Source organism: Petromyzon marinus, chromosome 43 (genome assembly GCF_048934315.1).
Source record: "Petromyzon marinus isolate PM22_M1 ecotype Great Lakes invasive population chromosome 43, UKy_Petmar_22M1.pri1.0, whole genome shotgun sequence".
NCBI lineage: Eukaryota > Metazoa > Chordata > Hyperoartia > Petromyzontiformes > Petromyzontidae > Petromyzon > Petromyzon marinus.
In genome coordinates, this window is record NC_133709.1 from 4,828,459 (window position 1) to 4,846,897 (window position 18,439).

General features: G+C 49.0%; 1 protein-coding gene and 1 long non-coding RNA gene across 2 annotated transcripts in view; one reads left to right on the plus strand and one right to left on the minus strand.

The window, feature by feature from the left end:
• Positions 1-1,493: 1,493 nt before the first annotated feature.
• Positions 1,494-3,334, minus strand: LOC142930791 (uncharacterized). The gene is made up of 3 exons (XR_012946742.1): positions 3,251-3,334; positions 2,830-2,935; positions 1,494-2,352 (listed from the first exon to the last, which is right to left on the minus strand). It is a non-coding gene; the product is annotated as an uncharacterized LOC142930791 (long non-coding RNA).
• Positions 3,335-8,078: 4,744 nt separating this feature from the next.
• BAIAP3 (BAI1 associated protein 3) overlaps positions 8,079-18,439 on the plus strand; it is an 86,178-nt gene continuing 75,817 nt past the window's right edge. Inside the window, exon 1 of the mRNA XM_076073720.1 lies at positions 8,079-8,168. The gene's annotated coding sequence lies outside the window, so the exon portion shown is untranslated. The remainder of the gene's footprint in view (positions 8,169-18,439) is intronic.

The following is an 18,439-nucleotide window of genomic DNA, read 5'->3' on the forward strand; positions in this document are numbered from 1 at the left end:
CACCGTTGTTTGAAAATAGATGTTCATGGTGGTTGTCAAGGCGGCCTCAACTCGTAGCTTTGTGCAACGAGGGGGGGAGGGTGGGAGGGGGGGCAAGGCACCCCCTGCCAGCCCCAGGCTAGCTACGTTGTCTCATATCGTACGAGATCGCGTCTGCCGCGGCATTGACGAGAGGTTCACGGTCGGCGTGGAGGCCGAGGACGTCAGCCAGCCAGGCAGGCGTGAATCCAAGCAGTAAGCCAGCCAGAAAATAAAACTTTTATCTCTGCTCTTTGGATCTTTCGGTAAAGTCACGTAGTTAGAAAACAATCAAACAAATCACGACGTTTCGATCGCAACACAAGCGGTCGTCTCTCTCACTAATATTTAGTAATGTTACTCGTAAATCGTAATTCCCGTATATCACTGAATGTAAATGGCAATAGTAGTGACATAAATAAGTAGCAAAATTTAAATTACACCTTTAAATGGCAATATCTTACGTACAGCCTAAATGTATTTACTTTTACTTAATTTCAAGTGGTTAAAGTGAAAATTCGGTAAGAAAACAATATAATTCGAAGTAAAAAAACGTAAAACCATATCTATATTTGCAAGACAGTGATGTTTTTAAAGAAAATTAAAAGACTCAAATAAAAAAATAAGTTATATTTCTCAACATGTATCAAGAAACAGCATTTCCCCCCCTTCATGTTTAAATAGTCAATTTAATCATAGAATAATGTGATAAATATAGTTGTAAATTGCTTTAATGTAATATTTCTTAGATGATATGAATACTAACAACAAAATTGTTTTGTAAAATATTTCTACATTAAATTACAACATTATTTGTTACATTATTAGTAACGGAGCGGACGCCTTTTTAGATTTTTCTCCTTTTCGTTTAATTACTACTACATTCTCAAAAAAGTTATTGATATAGGTTAACAAATACTAATTGCCACAATATTGTAGCTAAAACACCAGAAAACTTGACAAAATCAGCGACTATAATAACACGAGCAGCAACGAAAACAGCACCGCGTGCAGACGAAACCACGTGACTCGAAGCATCACTGGAATTGGGTAACTCTGACAGTACATGTAAGTTGGGCTCACGAATTATGTTTTTTGTTGTTGTTATAACTAACTACAGGGATATAAAAAAGAAGACATTTCTGCTGAAACGCTGCTCAAAAAATTGTAAAGTAATTTTGGTGTCACCCCCACCCTCTCCCTCTGATGGTGTCACCCAGTGCGGTCCGCACCCTCCAAGTGACGCCACTGGTTGCGAGTGCCTGAAGCAATACGGCACGCGTTCAGCTCTTTTGAGTTGGTGGTGGTCTAGACAAGGCCGAGAGCGTCGTACGTATTTGTAGTGTGGTAACCACGTGACACTTCCCATCTAATTGTTTCCAGCCTGCGTGTCGGGTCTCCTGTTTCTCATCGTTTACAGAAGAGCGTTGGATTTGAATGGAAAAGTGCCCGCGTAAGGGACGCCAGGGGGAGGATTCCTGCCAAAAACAGTTTAAACAGTTTATTTCGAATTAACCTGTGAGCTAAGAAGCTCCTGAATCGGGGTTCATCAACAAAACAGAATTGTTACATTTAAAACGTAACGTTTGCAACAAGTCGCATAACAATTATAAATACAATACAGCAATGAAAAAAGTCAACAAATATATTTTAAATTTTTTTTACAATATATTTCTGAATTATGAATTAAATATTTAACTAACCTGAACATTAAGATTAGAGAGACATATTGAAAAATAGTGCATCTAGAGTGAGGAATAAGATTCGTTAAAATATTTCAAAACGAGGAATAGAAACGCCATTTGGTAAAAGTTTTCCTATACAAACAACACATTCGAATTCTTGGTTCTTTCGGTAAAGTCACGTAGAAGGGATGATGATTGCTTGTGTTGCAATCGAAACGTCGTGAGAATTGTATTGTTTTATTTGTATTATTTTATTATTTCCCTTCTACGTGACTTTACCGAAAGAACCAAGAATATGAATCACTGCAGTCACGAAAGCTTCTAAACGAAACAAATTCGAACACTAGTAATCATAACAATCGCCACGACATTGCACACATTACAACAGAACGACTCGTATACAGAATAAAAAAAAACGATTTGTATATACAGTGGAGCGGGAAGAGTGGAAGGGGGAGGAGCAGAGGAGGAGATAGAAGAGAACTGCCGTGACACGGACGGAGAAGGCAGGGGACGAGTGTGGGACTGAGAGAAGCGATCAAGGACGAGAACCTCCCTTGCAACCTGGCCTCGGCACGCTCTCTCCTTGATGCCCGCATGACTCCTCGCGCCGAAATGTCGTGGCGTGCCTCTCTCGACAAATGCTCACCTGAAAGCAAACATCAGCCATTGCCTAATATTAAAAAAAACCCTCCGTGCTAAATTAGGAATTGTGCAGTTTGACCGCCTGCTAACGAATCTCCCTGCAGTCCCCCCCCTCCCCCCAACTATTTCAACTAAACTATTTTACCAGGTAAGAACCGCCGAGCGATATAACTACGTTTCATGAGCGATCTGGCCACAAATGAGAGCTCATACGAAGTGGCTTATCGTGTGGAAATGTACAGTTGCTAAAAAAAAAAAACTCTTAAGCGGATGTTTTTAGATGTGGAGGGAAAACCTGCAGAACCTGACCGAAAAATCTACGCGACCACGGGGAGAACATGCAAGAACTCCAATGATGCAGCAGACGTCAGGGTCGGCATCGAACCCATGACCTCTTGTATACCGGGCGAGGACGTTAACATCTCCTAGCCACCGTGGCCGAACCTTTGAAAGTGGTACGAATATCCACATTGTGTCTCACCACGAGCAATACCCAACCGGTCGTTCAGTCGATGGTCCCGCGCGATGCTGATTTGCTCCTGGGCGAAGCGAGGCCACCAACCGCATTCCATTCACCACACCCAAACCTGCAACACACAAGCAAACCTGGAACACAGAACCCCCGCAAAAACCAACAGGGGTGGATGGAGTACGGTGGTGTGGATTCCGGATCGCAGAAAACGCCCTTGCTGCTCGAGCTTTTATTTTTGTTCTCGGTTGAGAACTCGAATGCGTCAAAATGCCACTCGCCCGCAAGACAGCCACGTTGCTGACTGTGCAGATGGGGGCAGTGCCTTATCGGCCGGAGGGCACAAACGATGTGTGCGTCAAATCATGATTTGCCGCTACTGCTGCTGCTACACCATTGGGAAAGGTTTCACAAACTTGTCATCGCGACTCACCACGCTACGTCTTTGGGGCCGTCCATAAATGACGTCACGCACCTAGGTGGGGGGATCAGACATTTGTGACGATGTGTGACCGGGGGGGGGGGGGGGGTTTGAGAAATGTGACGTCACATCAAAATGCGCAACTTTGAATAAATATAGACAACACGTTCTAATTAATTAAATATACTTTTTAATAAATGTTTCCTCTAACAACATAAGAGTGCAGCGCCACATTAAATACGCACTACAATTAAGCATGTTTAATATTTTTTTTGGGGGGGGGCAGAGCTTTGTGACGTCATATTTGAGGGGGGGTCTGGCTTTTTGTGACGCCGTGTGACGAAGGGGGGGGGGGGTCAAAAATCGTCCAAATTCGCGTGACGTCATTTATGAACGACCCCTTTAAGCGTCGACCAAAGTACGCCTCCCCGTTCAAATAACGTGCTAACGCGTTCCACGCTGCACGCGCCCGATGATTGTTAAACACGTCCCACGTGACGCGGCTTAGCAATCAACGCTGCCTACGTCGCGTTCAACACGTGGACACGCGCACGTGGATAGCGAAGCACGCACACATCTCAATCTTATTTTGAATCGGCTCTATTAACGCAGGCAAACGTTAATTGACGAGCTCGTCACGTGGGACGTGTTTGACAATCATCGGGTGCGCGCAGCATGGAACGACTTAGTTTGAATTCCCAACTGTTGATGGATTCGCATTGTTGGAGGCTTATAGCAAGTCGGAGGCTCCCAGTATCCACCGCAACCGCTGCAGCCACTCCTGCCACCGCCACCATCTCCAGAACAGCGTGCATTGTTCATGCTTTTCGTTGTTCTGCCACTCTTGTGGTAATTCGCGCTGGGTAAGGAAGGCGAGAGCGGTGGCTGAGTTATAAATACCCACCGCTTGATGAACTCGCTGCATATGCGGTAACTCACGGGCGGAGAATTTGTTTAAAAAAAAGCCCTTTGCAGAAATGTGAATGAGCAAAATGCTGCGTGGGTATGAAAACCGCTTTGTGTGGGCGCGTGTCTTTTGCGGAGGTCACGTGTCTCACTCTCTCGTTAAGTGGCAACAGCGCCGCTGTGCCTTTTGTGAATATGCCTGGCTTATTTATTTATTTCTGGTACCAGTTAATTGTGCGGGGCTGGCTGGACCGGCCACGTTTGCTATGTCATATTTACTGAGCGTCATCAGCGTCACCATCAAGTGGTGTTTGGTTGTTAATGTCAACATCATCATCATCATACCAACATCACCGGGAGGGTTTAGAAATGAATTCGGTATTTGCTGGTAGTCCACATTGGATTGACAGAGGATATTCAGAGAGGTGGGTGTTAGGGTTCATCTGGAACAACCGAGTAACAATTGTTGCAGACATCTGAGCAGTGTGCCATGTGCTGTTCATGATTGTACTAAAAGACAAACTTTGTTTTAATTCAAGTAAACCACGGTGGGAATCGGCTGGCGTTAATCCGCAAGGAGGCCTACATCCAACAGTGGATTGATCATGGCTGACGATACCGATGATCAGAGTATGCATTTATACTGGAGGAAACCGATGAGCTATAAAGCTCTTTATCCACACCTGAAGCGAATGGGAAAATGTCATAAAACACTCTTCGTTTGCATGAGGTGTTCCGGCGCTGACACGGTGACACGTGTACTGACTCAAACCAGCCACACCTTGCGCCCGTCTTTATTAAGGCGTGCGCACCTATGCAATACTAAAATAAAATAAAAAAAATCCTGCCAGCAGCCTCAACCCCTAAACAACACCGCGAGGCTTGCAACCCTGTAATTGTGCAGACCAAATTGTTTGAGCTGAAAGCTTTCGCTTATTACATCCAACCTCTTTTCTTTCGTGCTCGATATTGAATTGGGCGATACGTCAGAGGCCTGGCTTCTAGAATTCTCTGCTAGTTTTCCAAAAATAAATAAGGACGTTGTTTTTTGTTGCACGGCCGTATCATCGCGTGACTACGTCAAACAAACACCATTTCACCAATAAAATGCCCACATCTGGGGCACTTCATTAGGCACATCCAGACATTTGAATGCGCTGCATTTATTTACCATAATTTTACATGTTTAATGAGTTAGCCTACGATATAAAAAAAGAAACTGACCCGTCTCGTGCCGTGTGCGCAAAGGCAATTCTAGTGAGAAGAGGCGAGAAGATATAATGTGCAGAGATGAAACACCCCTACCATTAAAGAAAACGAACTATATTTATTCCGTGTGATGCAGGGCATTTTTACCCCCGAGGCCAGAAATGAGTGGCTGGCTATTGATTGAGATGGGCAATGAACCCCGAAAGCCGTGCGCGTGTCACACACAAAAACGCGCGCACACACACGCAGCTCTTTCCCTCAACCGTCGGAGCTTCTACCGGATGGTGATGCTGTCAAACCTGTTGGAAGAACCGGTTTTTGAGTCAGGCATCATTGCCCCATTCCTCAAGGAGTGGTTCGGCTGGGTCACAGTCGCCCGTGGGTTAAGACAAAAACGGCATCGGATTCGTTGTAAATGCCTGCCCTTGTTTTTTTTTGCAGCAACAACAAAAAATGACATGCCAGAATTACCTCCCAAAGCTACACGCCCACACACGAACACGAGGAGAGGTGGGGCGGTGGTTCACGCGTACCACACATTGCTATGCCACCCGACCACGCGCCACCCACCGTTTTTGCCCTGCTGAAGTACGGTCAAACGAACCCCCATGACCGGTACCGCGAGATTAGAGGAGGCATTCGAGTGGTGGGCTGACAAAAGAAAAGGACTGCGAATTATGTATTATTTACATGCACACAGCAAATCCATCCAGCCACATCCTCTCGAGCTATTTAGGCTGCGGTGACAGCAATTTGTGCCATACATACTAATGATGTTGCTGCTCTTTTATAATTGACACGTGAAGAGAGAATAGCCAAGCCATCAGTGGCTCCCTCCCGACCACTGTGGTGGTTAGGGAATAGCTGATGAGATGATGATGGTGAAGTGAGAAGAGCGGTCGGTATGGCTATTTGGTAGAGATGTCTGTCCTCCGGTGCAGCCACTCATCCACGATTTGGGAAAACGAACCGTGCTAATTAGTGCGTTGCTAAGTGAGTAAGCTGCCGATTAAACAACAATAATTGAAACAGGCCGGGTGATCCAACAGCACGATCTTTATGTATTATAATTTTGGTCAGAGTTGGTGTAAAAATAAAAAAATCGAATTCTGCATCGTATTGCCATGGTGGGCTAATCTGGGATGGATTCCGCGGATAATTAAAATGATACATTACACGTGGAACACACACATATGGCATTGGACGTTGCTTCACATCTAGACTATAAAGAGCAAATATTGGATTACTTCTGATTGAATGGTGGTGTGTGAAGTATATTTAAGTAAAAGTTTATTAACTGGCTAAAGCCTATAATCTTGGTGTTGGTTGGCGGTGTAACGCACAAGTTCAAAGTTCCACTGTCATCATGATCAACAGTTATGATGAATCCACTGCTGGATAAAGACCTCTCCAAGACCTCACAATCCCCCAACTCCCTCCCCATGGTTATCAGTCGGGTCACATTTGCTCAAATCAAGATGCGGATACTTGATGGACAAATGGGATGTTTCTTTTTTTTTAAACGGCTGTGGTCAACTACCCACAACAGACCCGTGGAACACACACAACCTGCCTTTATCATTATTCCCGATTCACAAACACGAAGTAGGAGGCAAAATCCAATAGCGACGATGCAGCAACCACTCTGCGTTACTCCTCACCACAAATCACATGGGCTCAACCACCTCGATGTCAAATTATAGTTGTCACTCTACGGGGCCGTCCAAGATGTCCTGTGACCCACAATTTAATTGACCCATGACATATTTTTTTCTCCTTTCCACATCCTGTTTCTGTTTTCACACCCATTCTTATGCTAAACAATTGAAGTTTTAGATAATGAAATGGGGGTCGCAAGACATTTGGACCCAGTCTGTTACATCAGCCACAATAATAAGTATGAGACGAAGCTTGCATTTATTTAGATGGTAATCGAAGACAAGAATAAGGCCGCAATTGCACTCCTTCGGGGCATTCACAATGTCTGTGTGTGTATGTTTTATGAAACACGTTTCTGTATTGATTGGAACCCCACGATTTCTGAAAACCAGATTCCACCTCGAGCTCCTGCATACGAGCCGACTCCATCGCTCCGTCTGTGCTGTGGACGCGATGCTCTCGTACCGGGTTCCCTCCTATGGGTTCGTCCATAAATGACGTTACGCGATTTTTGACGTTTTATGACCCCCCCCTCCTCGTCACACGGCGTCACAAAAAGTCAGACCCCCCCCCCTTCAAATAAGACGTCACAAAGCTCTGCTCCCCCCCCCCAAATATATAAAATATGCTTCAAATCGCTTTAAACTATTGTCATTGTAGTGCGTATTTAATGTGGTGCTGCACTCTGATGTTGTAGGAGAAAACATTTATTAAAAAGTATATTTAATTGAGTAGAACGTGTTGTCTATATTTATTTAAAGTTGCGCATTTTGATGGACGTCACATTTCTCAAACCCCCCCCCCCTCCTCCTCGTCACGCATCGTCACAAATGTCTGACCCCCCCCCCCCCCCTCCTAGGTGCGTGACGTCATTTATGGACGGCCCCGAATACGAACAAGCCTTGTCAGCCACGATGACGTCACGGCGGCCATGTTGCACCGGTTACTTCACGGCGGCCATGTTGCCAGGGGCAGAAGTGCTGGCAGCTGATTGGCCGATGCCCGTGGGCGCGATGACGTACTCCCATAGCAACCGCTGCAACGCCCACATTTGCTATCTCTGGACGTTTATAATAATAACAACAACGGCATTTGGGAGTCTAACTGCAGGCAGGAGTTGAACTCGGTTAACATCGCACCGCGGCCAATAACACACGTGAGTAGATGCTGTTGTTACAGTTACTTGTTACGTGCAAATTAACCGACCAAACATTTTCTTTGGTTCTTTCGGTAAAGTCACGTAGAATGAGAATAAAATAATAAATTGATAAAATAAAATAACACAATAATATTCTCACGACGTTTCGGCCACAACACAAGCGGCCTTCATCAGGTGAAGGGACGAGACTGTCTGGTAGGACAGCGCTGGAGTGAAAGAGCCACGTTCAGATCACGACCTTTAAGCTGTGTGAGAGGAAACAAAGCGCCTTGACAAAGGAATTAGCATATAATTTAGCATTGAAATGGCTGAATGATTAGCTTGTGACTGGTCACAGAAATAGCTATGTTAAAAGTTAAAGCATACACATCCGCAGAGGCACCCCTTGATGAAGGAATTAGCATAGGATTTAGCATTGAAATAGCTAAGTTAAAGCATACACATCCGCAGAGGCACCCCTTGACAAAGGAATTAGCATAGAATTTAGCATTGAAATAGCTGAGTGATTAGCTTGTAACTGGTCACAGAAATACCTACGTTAAAGTCAGAGCATACACATTCACCGAGGCACTTAGTACAAATCAAACAGGAGAATTTAGCATTGAACTAACTAGGCGAATTTAGCATTGAAATAACTGAGTGATTAGCTAGTGACTGGTCACAGAAATGACTATGTTGAAGTCAAGGCTTACACATCTGAGCTATTCACAGTACTATATAGTGAACCAATAAAAAACTAAAATATAAATTACCTTAATGTTATCAATAAACTCTATATTCTCCAATCAGCTAAGCTACCAACAATAAGTCGTTATATATCACAATGCTATATGGTGAAAAAATGGGTGGATTTTTACCCTCAACTTTAGCACCACGGATAGCTACGGGCCCCGTTCCGTCTGAACGGGGCCCGTAGCTATATAGCATTGTGATATATAACGACTTATTGTTGGTAGCTTAGCTGATTGGAGAATATAGAGTTTATTGATAACATTAAGGTAATTTATATTTTAGTTTTTTATTGATTCACTATATAGTACTGTGAATAGCTCAGATGTGTAAGCCTTGACTTCAACATAGTCATTTCTGTGACCAGTCACTAGCTAATCACTCAGTTATTTCAATGCTAAATCCGCCTAGTTAGTTCAATGCTAAATTCTCCTGTTTGATTTGTACTAAGTGCCTCGGTGAATGTGTATGCTCTGACTTTAACGTAGGTATTTCAGTGACCAGTTACAAGCTAATCACTCAGCTATTTCAATGCTAAATTCTATGCTAATTCCTTTGTCAAGGGGTGCCTCTGCGGATGTGTATGCTTTAACGTAGCTATTTCAATGCTAAATTCTATGCTAATTCCTTTGTCAAGGGGTGCCTCTGCGGATGTGTATGCTTTAACTTTTAACATAGCTATTTCTGTGACCAGTCACAAGCTAATCACTCAGCCATTTCAATGCTAAATTCTATGCTAATTCCTTTGTCAAGGCGCTTTGTTTCCTCTCACACAGCTTAAAGGTCGTGATCTGAACGTGGCTCTTTCACTCCAGCGCTGTCCTACCAGACAGTCTCGTCCCTTCACCTGATGAAGGCCGCTTATGTTGTGGCCGAAACGTCGTGAGAATATTATTGTGTTATTTTATTTTATCAATTTATTATTTTATTCTCATTCTACGTGACTTTACCGAAAGAACCAAAGAAGATGAATCATTGCAGTCACGAAAGCTTTAAATCGAAATTTTCGACCAAACATTCATAATAAAGGTTTTTTGGGTTAGATCGCGTTATTTATACATGTGCCGTAACCCTCCGCCACCCGACGCAGCCGATCAGCAAAATAAAGTGTCACGTTGACAAAAGACAATTAGTTCGCTACTTTAGCCCACCGGTGCGTTGAAGAGTGAATCCACAACATTTACAGTCGAGAGAGAGAGTTCCTGTCTCTATGGGCGTCCAGATGCCTTGTGACCCCCGTTTAATTCACAACAACTTATTATCTTTGCAAGTCAGTCAGGTGTATTTGAAACATAAACGAAGCTCCCCCCCCGCCCCCCCGCATAGCCTTTAACAGATCGCTGTGGCCCTGTGCTGATTTGCGAGCACCTATGAAGGCGAGGCGCGGCACGCGAAGGGCGGAGTGGCCAACAACCACCACACCCGTTCCGCCTTTGCCTCCCCAGCCCTGACCTTTACACACCGCACCAGCAACATTAGGTAATTGAAGGCTGAGTCGACCCAGGGGAGGCCCGGGACACACGCGTCACACATGTACACTCGCCGCCGGTCGTGAGCCTAATGTGCGTTGGCAGCCATCGCTTAATTTCAGAAAAGGCGAAACAATCCGGACGGCTGCTACAGGAATTGTGTTGGCAAACATCCACGGCTTGTCGCCTTGTCGTGCCCTCGATTCTGCCGGGGTGGGGGTAGGGAAGGTGCAGGGAGCGGTGGTGCAACGGTGAGGGTAGGTGTGTGGGGAGCGGTGGTGCAACGGTGAGGGTAGGTGTGCGGGGAGCGGTGGTGCAACGGTGAGGGTAGGTGTGCGGGGAGCGGTGGTGCAACGGTGAGGGTAGGTGTGCAGGGAGCGGTGGTGCAACGGTGAGGGTAGGTGTGTGGGGAGCGGTGGTGCAACGGTGAGGGTAGGTGCGGTGAGCGGTGGTGCAACGGTGAGGGTAGGTGCGGGGAGCGGTGGTGCAACGGTGAGGGTAAGTGTGTGGGGAGCGGTGGTGCAACGGTGAGGGTAGGTGTGTGGGGAGCGGTGGTGCAACAGTGAGGGTAGGTGCAGGGAGCGGTGGTGCAACGGTGAGGGTAGGTGTGTGGGGAGCGGTGGTGCAACGGTGAGGGTAGGTGCAGGGAGCGGTGGTGCAACGGTGAGGGTAGGTGTGTGGGGAGCGGTGGTGCAACGGTGAGGGTAGGTGCAGGGAGCGGTGGTGCAAAGGTGAGGGTAGGTGTGTGGGGAGCGGTGGTGCAACGGTGAGGGTAGGTGTGGGGAGCGGTGGTGCAATGGTGAGGGTAGGTCTGGGGGAAGCGGTGGTGCAACGGTGAGGGTAGGTGTGGGGGGAGCGGTGGTGCAACGGTTAGCGCGCTACACGACGAACCGGGCGACTCACCCGAGTTCGATTCCCGCTCACGGTCATCACAGGTGCCGATTTATCTGAACCCGTCCTGTGCCTCCCCTAGGTCGAATCAGCCTCAAATGAGCACCTGGTTGCGGTGTGTAAATATTGTATATCGTCACTGGGGGAGACAAAGGCGGTCGGGCGTGGTGCTGGCCACCCACACCCCCCTCCCCCCTCGTATGAAGGAGGAAGCATTGGCTGATTCCATAATAGAGACTTTTTTATAGGTTAGACCGCGTAAATATGAATGTCGTAAAACCCGCCACTACCCGACATAATTGGGAGTTTTGATTTAAAGCTTTCGTCACTGCAGGGAATCATATTCTTGGTTCTTTCGGTAAAGTTTCATATTTTTATTATTTTATTGTTTCCCTTCTACGTGACTTTACCGAAAGAACCAAGAATATAATTGCGAGTCTTGTGGGTTTACTCTCCAACACACCGTGTGTGACAAACCTTACTAATTGTGGGGGGTTAACGACACGATATTTACGCGATCCAATCCCCCCCCCCCAAAAAAAACTAATTAAAACCTTTATTACGGATAATATTCGTCGCGAAAGCCCACGTGTTCAATTGTCTGCTTATATAATTAGTTCGTAATACGGGGTTATTGTGGTATAGGCGTACTTTGTATCCCAAGAGGCGTTCGTTCTACTTACGTAAAAAAAATCCCTATTGCAACGCCAAAGCTGTTAAGTAAAGTAAGCGCTCTGTGTACGCCTTTTTTATACTGATTATAACAAAAGGGAATCGTTTCTCTCTCTCTCACTCGCCAGCACAAGGCACGCCAATGTGTCTACAGTGCCGCCACTTGCCTGCGTACAGAGAGAAAGGGAAAGAGAGAGAGATGAGATGGTTCTAGGTGGGTCTGTTGAACCCCAGGCTATTATTTGAGACTCGTTCCCATCGTTTCAAGGCGTTGGCCACACACACACACGCACACAGGCAGACAGGCACACACATACAGTACCGCATTGTTTTAATTTCACAGATAACAACTGTATAAATTTTGATTTAAAGCTTTCGTGACTGCAGGGATTCATATTATTGGTTCTTTCACGACGTTTCGACTGCAACACAAGCAATCATCATCACCTGATGCAATCAATAATCGTCACCTGATGATGATTGCTTGTGTGGAAGTAGAAACGCCATGAGAATTGTATTGTTTTATAGTTTTATTATTTCATTGTTTCCCTTCTACGTGACTTTACCGAAAGAACCAAGAATAACAACTGGATAGATGAGATGCCCCCACCCACCCAAAAAAAAGTCGTACGTGGATAACGCAGATGCGCCACGTGCATTTCTTAGCTCGCCAAACACAGGTCCACACACACGCGGGCAAAAGTGGGGATCCGTTGATTCGTTGCTCGTGGAATGTTTTCTAAGCTCAGCCCAGGACAGCTCCAGCTGAAATTAAGCACAAGCACAGATTTTACCCTCGCATTTTAATTGCGGTAGATGCGTTTACAATAAACAAATATAGAGAAAGAGAGGTCGTATGAAGCGAATCCGCCCGAGGAGACAGCTTCTTGCCTGACGCGTAGCGCGCGCAACACACACAATGTTGTCCCACGTCCGACCCGCATATGAGTGAATTCGCACCGCACATAGCGAAGTTTGGGTAGATAAAATAGGTTAAGCCCCGTGTTCGTGAAATCGTACAAACCGAAACCCGCATAAAGCGTTGGGAAACGGGTGTTGTATGTGTAGGCATGCACACAGGTTTCTACGCAACCGTGGTTATAACGGTGAGAATTGCTGGACTTGACATCCTAAAGGTCGCCGGGTCGATCCGACCTTGCGGCGCGGCAGTAGAAACAATTGGGGGTGTCGTTTTAAAAAAAAAATCGCTCCGTCTCCCTCCACCAAGTGGGAACAAAAAATTGGTGGGGCAAAGAGTGGGTCACCTCCACCTCTTCAAAGGTGGCTTGCCAGCGTTGACGCCTATTTTGCAGCCTTTGCCAATCCACCGCTGGATGAAGGCCTCCTCGTGCATGCCTCTCTCGTACCATACACTGGTACTGTGCACACAAACGTACACACACACAGGTGTCAAAACAAACGTACACCATCTGTAGGAGACTCGGGGACATTTTTCTCGGGAGCTTAACTCCCAGAGAAGCCCTCTGAGCACGATTATAATTAGGAAGGTAAGGGGCAATCCATTTAGTGCGTACGCATGGAGGGGGTTAACCCAAATTCGTACGCTTGCGTATGGGGGGGGGGGGATGAAGCCTCGATAATAATTTGTCTAAATTGGCCTTCAAATGAGCCACAGTTCAGTTTCTTCAGCTGTCAAGTACCACCGGGAGAAGAGGTGTCACTTGTGTGCCACCCTACCCCTAACTGCGAGCTATCACGCAGCTCAGCAACATAAGTGGCCAAGGTACGCAACTTAATTATTTAATGTAGCATTGATCGTTTCTGCGTGGATTAAATATCTGTCGATCTATAGGAATCGGGGGTGGGGGGGGGTGTGCGTCAAGCGTACGCACGCAGGTGGGCGGGGGGGGGTGTAAAAAGTTCGCGTGCGTACAGGGAGGGGGGCAGGGGTCAAGTTTTGACAGATTTTTGCGTACGTACTCAATGGATGGCCCCTAATGCATTGACACAGCCGGGCAATATACACGCGTATGTAGACACACACAAAGGGTTAAACACGCACAAAGTAGGCTGATAAGGGGCAAGTGCTGCTAGCGAGCACCTGTGGTGAAGGCCGGAGCGTGCCACACGTGGAGGGGAGATGTGGACCAGCAAGCAGGCCTGGCCCATCTCGGGTTCAGATAATAATTATAATCGACACTGATGTTAGCCGTGGCCGGGAATCGAACCGGGGTGGTTCGGGTTCCTGGCGGTAGCTCTACTGTACTCACGCACGCACGTGTGACAACATCTACAAAGACAAAGATCCCCCGTATAGCCTTAACAGACTGTAAGGGTGTAAGTGCTGTGAGCGAGCACCTAACACACACATCAACGGATACGTATGGGAAGTGCAGGCCGGCGAGGCACACGAGGGTGTGATGGTAAAACCCGGCCGCCTTTGTCTCCCCTGCGGTAATGTTTACACACCGCAGGTGCTCATTTATAGGTGAATTCGACGTAGGGAAGGCCCAGAAGGACCTTCCCTACGTCGCTTGGGTGTTGACCGCGCCGGGTTTGTCTCGCTAACCGCTGAGCCACCACCACCAATGTACACAACACAAAGACAACGATCCCCCGTATAGCCTCCACAGACTGTCGGGGGTGTGGGAGAGAGGAGGGGTTGGGCAAGTGCTGTTAGCGAGCTTCTATGGATGCCGGCACGCCACACGAGTTGGGGTGGGTGGCCAACCAACCAACCACGCCTGGGCCCTCCCCTGCACCCCCTCCCCCCCCACTTGCTCAGTGGCGATGTTGGCTGCACCACAGCACCAGGCGCTTCATTTGAGGCCGAGTCGACCTAGTTGCGGAATCGAACTCGGGTGAGTCGACGCCGGGGTTTGTCGCGCGGGGGCAAGTGCTGTTAGCGAGCACCTGTGAAGGCCGGCGCGGCACACGAGGGGGGTGGGCGGCCAGCACCACGCCCGACCGCCTTTGTCTCCCCAGTGGCGATGTTTACACACCGCACCAGGTACTCATTTGAGGCTGAGTCGACCTAGGGGAGGCCCAGGACCGGTTCAGATAATCGTCACTGATGTTGGCCGTGAGCGGGAATCGAACTCGGGTCGTTGGGTTCGTAGCGCAGCGCTAACCGCTACGCCACCGCTCCCCACTACCAAACAACCCCACAACACGACACACGCGCAGATATTTACGACAGACACAGACACGTGGACGCACGCATCACGTGCACGCGCGTGTCGCGTTGTGTGCGTAGCTCCTGCGATAGCCACCCAACCCCCTCGTGCACCGTTCCGGACTTCACAGGTGCTCGCTAACAGCACTTGCCCCTACAGTCTGTTACAGGCTACACGGGGGGGGATCTTTGTCTTTGTAGCGCCTGCGCCGTTTTGTGAGGTGGCTTGCTGCTTGTCCAGTGGTCGCAACGCCTGAGAGAGAGAGAGACTGTCCCCCACAACCCCGTCCTTTCACTTAACGCAGGCTGCTGTTGCTGCTGCTGCTGTTGTTGCGACTGGTGGTGGTGGCACAAGAGGCGTGCGTCCCCCGCACAAATAGCACAGCGTTCTCCTCCTCCCTCCTCAAGTTCCCCCTCCTCCCCACCCCACCACCATCATCATCATCCGGCGACGTTGTCGGTGGAGGAAGAGGCATCTGAGAAGCTGCCTCGGTTCTTTGGAACACGGTGAGGTTTGTGTGCACGAGAGTGTTGTGTGTGGTTCGTGGTTGTGTGTTGTTTTTGCTTTGGGGAGAGGGGATTCAACATCAGCCTCGGTATGCGTGTGCACGTGTTGAGGAGGGTGCATGTGTGTCCTGTGCGGCGTGTGCTGCTGCCGAGGAGGAGACAAAGGCGGCCGGGCGCGGTGTTGTCCACCCTCAATAGGTGCTCGCTAACGTCACTTTTCTCCAGCAGTCCGTCAAGAGGGACGCACGCGGTGTTTTTTTAATTCTGCTACGTTGCTAGCTTTTACCTGTCCCGGACAGCCGGTGTGGTTTGTACGGGAGATCTTTGCGAGCGAGCGCGTGCGTGTGTGTGTGCGTGTACATGTGTGTGTGCGTGTACATGTGTGTGTGCGTGTACATGTGTGTGTGCGTGTGTGTGTACATGTGTGTGTGCGTGCGCGTGTGTGTGCGCGTGTGTGAGTTCGTGTGTGTGTGCATGTGTGTGTGCGTGCGCGCGTGTGTGCGCATGTGTGTGTGCGTGCGCGTGTGTGTGCGCGTGTGCGTGTGTGTGGTCGTGTGTGCGCGCGTGTGTGTGCGCGCGTGTGCGCGTGTGTGCTCGTGTGTGTGTGCATGTGTGTGTGCGCGTGTGCGTGTGTGTGCTCGTGTGTGTACTCGTGTGTGCGTGGGTGTGTGTGCGCGTGTGTGTGCGTGCGCGTGCGTGCGTGTGTGCGCGTGTGTGTGCGTGCATGTGTGTGTGCGCGTGTGCGTGTGTGTGCGTGCGTGTGTGCGCGTGTGTGTGCGTGCATGTGTGTGTGGAGCGGTAGTGTAGCGGTTAGCGCTACGCTGCGCTATGAACCTGGCGACCCGGGTTCGATTCCCGCTCACGGCCAACACCCAGTGACGATTATTTGAACCGGTCCCGGGCCTCCCCTAGGTCCACTCAGCCTCAAATCAGTACTTGGTGCGATGTGTAAACATCGCCACTAGGGAGACAAAGGCGGTCGGGCGTGGTGCTGGCCACCCACCCCCTCGTGGGCCGTGCTTTCCTTCATAGGTGCTCGCTAACAGCACTTGCCCCTACAGTCTGTTAAGGCTACACGGGGGATCTTTGTGTGTATGCGTGTGTGCTCGATGAGAGAGGCGACCTTAATAGGTGCTCGCAGACAATACTTGCCCCCAAAAGTCTCCGGGGATCGTCCTGTTCACGTGTTTCTCTCTCTCCGCACGTTAACTTCGCACGTACGTACGTGTGTGTCTGAGCCGGTTCTGGGCCTCCCCTAGGTCGACTCAGCCTCTAATGAGTGCTTGTGTGGGGTATGCATGCGTAGGCGTGTGTGTACACGTGTGATTTCATACGTAGCGGGGGGGGGGGTGATATCAGCTGTAATCGAATGTACCCCATGGCATACTCGAGTGCGTGTGTGTACGTGAACCTCTGCACACAGACACGCTTGCTTAGGTATACACGGTGTGTCAATACGTATGTTATAACCTACATAACGTGCATATATTTACATGCGTGTGGACATTGCGTATATGCAAGTGCGCTCATGTACGTGTCGCTGCCTCTGTATGTGTGTGTGTGCTGCATCGGTATGTGTGCGTGTGTATGTCAACATATTCACCCGGCGTGTGATTTGAAAGCGCTAACAGATGCTGCCTGTGTATGCGTGCGCGTGTTTATATATATGTGTATGTGGTTTTGTGTGTGTTTTTTTGCGTGTTTTATGCACGTGTCCTTGACTTTGTATCTAACCGGGCGACCCGAGTTCGATTCCCGCTCACGGCCAACATCCGGAACCGGTCCCGGTCCTCCCCTAGGTCGACTCAGCCTCGATATGTGTACCCGGTGCGGTGTGTAAACATTCGCCGCTGGTGGAGACAAAGGCGGCCGGGCGTGATGCCGGCATTCATAGGTGCTACTCGCTAACAGCACTCTCCCCAGCAGTCTGTGAAGGCTACACGGGGGAGCTTTGTCTTTGTGTCTATGCGCACGGACGGACGGGGAAGCGGCGGCGTAGTGGTCGGCGCACTGCGCAACAAACAACAGCGGGTCGGGTTCGATTCCCTTCTCGCGTCCAAGATCGGTGAGCAAATAGCTAAATACTGTATCTAAGCCTAGCCATAGGTCGACGCATACCGCTGGGGAGACAAAGGCGGCCGGCCCGGGGGGGGGGTGATTGCAGGCACACCACCACCCCTCCGTGCGCTGCTTTGGCCGTCTAGACTGCTGCCTGGCTGGTTAGTCGGCTGATCTTCGTCCAGGTTTAGCCTTAATAGACCTCTTAAGTCTTATTTCAAAAGCTGTTAGCGAGCACCTATTAAGGCCGGCACGGCACACGAGGGGATGGGTCGAGCAGCGCCACACCGGGCCGCCTCTCGTCTCCCCGGTGACGATGTTTTAAATGCCCCAGCAGGTACTCATTTGAGGCTGAGTCGACCTAGGGGGGGGGGAGGATCCAGGACCGGTTCAAGGTAATCGAACTCGGGTCGCCGGGTTCGTTGCGTTGTACGATGCGAGCCATCCCGCACCTCCGAATTAGCACGGTGCAAAGGAAGTTGGGCGCACGGTGCGCGCGCACACACACACACAAACATTCGTCTGTACATATTCTTCCCCGCAAGAGCCACTCGCGGTCAGGGCAGGGATATTCAGCAGCAGCAGCAGAAACCTGTTGCTTGGGAGAGTGCGGAGAGGGAGCGAGAGAGCGAGAGCAGGAATCTTCCATAATTGACAAATCCCCCACGTGCATGCGAGAATGGAAAGAACCACGGTGGTGGTGGTGATGGCGGTGGCTCCATCCATCTGTGCGTGCATGCATGCGTCGGTACATGCTCTGTGACGATCCGCGTCATACGCACGGGTTACCCACACGCATGTGTCAC